Raw genomic sequence first — 5,798 nt, 5'->3', positions numbered from 1 at the left:
GCACGGGGTCATCCACTCTTAGCCCGAACAAGCATGCTCTTTTTATAGCGTCATTGCCTTCGATTCGACCACGCATTGAAGCAAAGTCGCCGACTTTACGAAGCCCCACCTTTGGGTCGCTTTGAGCCGGCGCAGCTTTACTTTGATGTGCAACCAGCTCGGATGCGATGATGCTTTGAAAAAAGCATGCTTGTCCGCATTAAGAATGGACGACCTTGTACATTCGTACAGGGTGATAAAAGCGGAGCTTTATATTTATGTCACTCGTGGCGACTTCGGCAGCATACATCACAGTCCTCCTGACGAGCGTGCCTCTGACATGTGGCATACTTGACTGATGGCACGGCCGGAAACTGATTGTTCGAAGGCTTCTGTGATGTCAATGGTCTCAAACTTACTTGCATATACGTTTGCTTGTAATAAATGCATACGATGTCAGCAATGACGTTCCACATGGTTTAACAACTGCCTAAATTCGCGTTGTGAGCCGGGTGAATTCAGTCTTCTTCGAAATAGATAGCGAGACTGGTCCGTGGCATTTTCGGTGGTTAAAATAAGCTGAACCATGCAGCGTGAACAACCGTATGCTGCAGAAGACTGACAGTTCCACGAATATCTACCATCTACCGAGATAAACTATGCCGAATTAATGACTTCGCACGTCGTACTGTGTTTGGCCACATTAAACCAGCGAAACTGTTAAGCAAGCATGCTTCCTCCTGTTCTCCACGACCTTGAGGCTACGCCAGCCAACACCGAGAGCCAACTTCCGGGCGCTGAAAAGAGATCATCCGGGTACAGTACTCTAGAATCTTGGGCAGTGTCTCGTGCGGAGGCGGAGCATGGGCTCTTTTTGCGATGACTGCTGCGCCTTCTGCCAGGGGGCGCTTCGTTTAACAGGTGTTCCTGAAGCTCTGGGGTTTAGAGATACCAGTGGCCGGGTGAATAAACCGGCGGTGGAAACTAGCAAAAAACGACTGGAAGATTGGTGGCTTAAAAGCAGAGAAGTGACATAATGTTAGTAATGTAGGAACAAAAATTTAATAAATAGAATGATGGTTTAGTTAACCATTCTAAATCAATTATAGTTAAGATATATGGAGAAAAATGAGCATGATAGCTACTGCTACCACCCCGTTTCAAAGGGGACGCTCCTATATTCCATCCATCCATCGTGCGCTGCGAGCCGTCCGCGCGTCGGCTCATCGTATCTGCACTGCATGGTGCGCTTAATTCGATATTTAATGCTTTGTTTTCGCCCATTTCTTTAGTAATTTTAACATTTCAACCATAATATCTTGTTTCTTGGTCTGCGCTGCTGTATAGCACCGATAATGACACCGACGATATCACTGTTACTGGCGCGGTGCGCGCTATTACCGACTGTTAGTCACGAGCTAAATAAAGCATAGGTCACGGGTATCGAGGGTGTTCTGACTGCATTTCGTGTTTCCGAACCTATGCGAGTCTACCGCACACACTTGGATAAATACGTTGCACAGAGAGAAGACATTCATTCGAAGCCTGCGGTGTTTCGAAACTTGCGAATCTTGGAATCCTGTCTGAATAGCAGAGCTCTTCGACATTTTCGTGGCTTTAAAGAGCTCTTGCACTGTGCAAAAAAAAAAAAAAAAAAAAGGTCAAGGTGTAGACAGTCATTTATTCAAGTTCCATTCATGGCACAACATACAAATCAGAGCCTTGGTAGGCTACATACACCACATACAGTTACATCTCCTCAACTTTAGGTGCTTCAGCCGCTCTCTCTGGGAGCTCCTATAGTAGTTCAATGATTTCGTGTAAAATCGGAACCTGAGTAGCGCATAAAATTTAACAATTTGAAGGGAGACATCGCTATCATGTGCAGAGCAGCCAACCACTGGAAGGTGAACACCGCAAAGAAAGGAAACGAACTCTGACATACTTGCTGCACTAATCTTTCTCGAGCTAAAAAAAAATAGTAAACGAATCTTCAAGTGTGGTGATTAATTTGGCAAGTTGGCCGGAAGGGTACAGTAAGCCACCGCAATCATCAAATTGCTGAATGAACTCATTTTGTGAGTTCTGGCTTGCAGCCACCTTGCTTATTGTCAAGCATTTTACACAAAGGTTGCAGCCTGTTTTCTGTAGCGCCTTGCGGGCTACATACCCAGCAACATAGTGCACAAGGCGGCTTGAACTTTCTTCAGCAATGTAATCAATGTGGTTCTCAGGAGGAAGAAAATTCAAAGCTGATTCTGCGCAATCTAGCCTTCCTTCGTCAACCAGTTGGTCTAGTGCATCAATAGGGTTTGGACGTCTTTCAGTGCGTGCCATTCCATTATGTCCAAGCAATGAGTTTATAATTTCGGAGCTGCAGTTCCTGTTTTTGGGGGGCTGTGCTAGGTTATAAAAAGAGAGGGCATTCACCGCAACTAGAAACTGTGCTGGGGTCGGATGATCATTATTTCCATTGAACTGCCTCACAATTCCAAACAAATTTTCTAGCTTGTCTTGGTTAAGCTTTGCTGTGAGTATTTAAAACTACACTGTGAGCAAAGATAGTGCATAAGGTCAAGCTTTGACTGCAGTGTCACACGAAGCCCCTCTGCTGTGCTGTCACTAAGAAATCTATTTTCTAAGTTGTGTGCATGCAATTCCCATTCTTTCAAGAAATCGAGAAATTCCTTCAAAAACAAAGCATGAGGGTATTTTGGTTTTATAGCAGACTTTGAAGTTCGTGCTGTCATCTTAATCAACTTCGACATCCGGGAGATGAATTTCTCAGTGTTTTGTGCTGAACAGCCGTATGCTTTCTCTACTTGTTGGCGGTAAAAGAGCAGCCCTTTTAATACTTCTTCGCTGAAAAGCTGAAGTGCGGGGGCAACACGCATCTCCTCAAAATTGTTTGGAAGAAGATGTACTTTAGTAATGTGAGGCATTACTTTCAATGTCACGTTGGCACTGTCATGTTTCCATGCTTCGCGTATATAACCAGCATGCACACGACCATTCGGTATGTTAAATCCAGTGTTCAGAAATGCATTTCGCGCATTCTTAACTAAATGCGGAAAATCTGAAAAAAAAGTGAAGCGCACGACTGTCGTCTGCAGGATGAAGGCATTTGCACCGGATGCTTGTAGCAGCACCTGCATTTCATGGAGAGTGAAAGAATAGTTTATATCAGGTTCAGTGCCACTTGATATGGCTAACCAGTAGGAATTTTAATAATAATATTACAAGTACCACAAAACTATGGCTTGAATAAGCAGTCATACAAAATTATGCAACAGCTTACCTCTAACCCCGAACTTCATCCACATGCTGCGATTCCAGGTGGCCCCCATCACAGATTACTCCATCAACAAACAGGCCTGCCTTTTCACACAGCAGCGTTGCCTCGAGCACTATCTTTGCGAGCACTTCTGCCTTCTCACAGAAGAGCGTGTGCAATATTACGTTCCATCTCCCAGACGCACACAATTACATGGACGCCTGGACACGAAGGCCTAGAAGGAAATGAGGCAGCGAATGATCTAGCCCGAGCTCTCACAAACCGGGCGGATCCCCATCCCTACCCCACCCCTCTCCTAGGACCCTACGGCGACAGGCTGGAACACCTACGGTTAGAAAGAAGAATTTTCTCACCACCACACAAACAACTTCCTTCCTCGGACGCTATAGACTGCAGAAAAATACAAACAAACACATTCCCTAATCTTCACATTTTAAATAAGATAAGCCCAACAAAATACACGAGTTACTGTCCTTGGTGCGGTTCAAGCCCCACACTCTATCACATCTCTTGGGAATGCCAGGACAAACCTGACCCAACGTTGCTAGTGACATGCCCGACACACGAGCAGTGGGAGGCGGCCCTGACCAGCGACAACCTGGACCAGCAAGCCTGGATTATCCAGCTAGTCGGCAAGTCAACTGCTGCCAGCGGAGCCCTGGACTAGGGGCACCGACCACCCAGCTCCTGCGAATTCTTACTGATTATTATGCTCATTAAAAGTTTTCTCTCTCTCTCTCTGCCTTCACATTGCTCTTTGACACGAAAATTCCCAAATTTGCATCCATTTTCCTGCAACAAAATACAAAGGTCACAACACTGAGAAACTGATTCGGGGAATGATTGTTTGGTTATTTATTATTTCTAGTTTATCATCCTAAAATAAAGCACTAGTGTGGATTCTTGGTGGTGAAAAATTATGGGGGAGCATTAAAGGCTTATATTTCCTTACCTGTAAAGGGCTGGAAAGCAACTACCAATCCATGGTCAACGAGGACCGCTCCAGAATTCTCGGCATCAAATTGTCCTAGATCCACAAACCCTTCAATGGAGCCTGCAGAGAATAGTCAATCATGCAGCATGGCAAAATTAGAACCACTACTACAAGGTAGCGCCACAAATGAATAAGGGAATAATTATAATGTGCATCTTAAGTTGTCAGTTTTTTTTATAGCTGATTATCTGTCAAACCCTTACAAAAACATGAAAACAGTGAAATCATACCTGAAGATTTCACATCGATGTGTTCCGACAGCTTCATTTCGTCAAAAACTATCGTGCCATGTCTGTTAAACTCGTCTATTGTCTTTGTTTTTTCAATGATAATTGCAAAAATGTTTGGGTTGGAACCAGAGCCACTATTGAAGTGCTGCATGGCTTTTCTGAGGTAGGTGCGACCTGGCAAAGTCATAATTTCATGCCGCCTCAAATGTTCATATAACTTAGGACTGCGCATTCTCATAAGAATGCACTCTAGAAGCCATTCGTTTTCATATTTCATTACTTTCTTTGATTTTCTCTGAGCTGCTTTTAAGCATGCCCGAACAGCGGCTTGTTGTTTGCAAGGCAGGCCCTTAATTCTCTCAGAAAGAATTTCTTCAGGAAGCTGCTCGTTTTTTGTTTTCATCATGTCTAGGTCCATGCTTGCTTTGTTCAGCTTCACCTTCAGTCGTCGCAGCACCCGGCGCACGTTCGTAGTTTTGCTCTTGGTAACCACCTTTCGACACCGTCTTCTAGACAGCTGGTTCTGTACCAACTTACGCTGGTACTTGCAGTGAACACATGCAACGGCAGTACCGTCCTTGACCACAAGCGTACACTTCTGGGAAAAGAAATTTCCACTGATCGGCGCGCACTCTCCAGCAACTGGTTGTATGCCTGCACCAGCGCACAACTTAAGCCCACTAACGCGTTCAATTAGTGCCTCCGCCTCTATTGGATTTAAAATGTCTTGCTGGAACAACTTTTTTCCTCTTATAAAAACTTCAGCCACAACAGCCTCCTCACCCGATTTCGTAGCCGACAATATCAATTTTGACTAGCTTTTTCATGGTCAATTTGCTGCTGTCTCCGTCAGCATCCAGCTCACAGTCAGCGTAGTGGATAGGCAACCTGCAGTGGCCAGGCGGCGCTAGTGGAGTGCAGCGTTCAGCGCCGCCAACGACGGCGCCGTCTAATCTGAGGCGGCCGGCGCGGTCGGGTTGCGTTCGCCGTACGGCTGGAAGCATCTCGGCTCTCATTTTCTGCGGTTTTAAGGCACTTGAATGTCTTCAGAGCTACTTCCGAAGACCAATACTGGCGAAAGGACACCGTCTGCTTGAGAATGGCCAAGTTTAGAACGTGAACGGTGTCGACGTCACCGCGAAGTGCGCGCCGCTCGCGACGGAACACCCGCGCGCACAACTTTGAATTTCGCCTGAGTAGACGATGTTTTTTTTTTTTTTTTGTAATGAAATTCATTTCCTTAAGGCATCAGTCGGATATGTGATGATGAATTAAGAAATGAATAAAGGAATGAAAACCT

The sequence above is a fragment of the Amblyomma maculatum genome, chromosome 6 (assembly GCF_055883805.1).
Source record: "Amblyomma maculatum isolate TAMU_Amacu chromosome 6, ASM5588380v1, whole genome shotgun sequence".
NCBI lineage: Eukaryota > Metazoa > Arthropoda > Arachnida > Ixodida > Ixodidae > Amblyomma > Amblyomma maculatum.
This window is presented reverse-complemented; position numbering follows the sequence as displayed.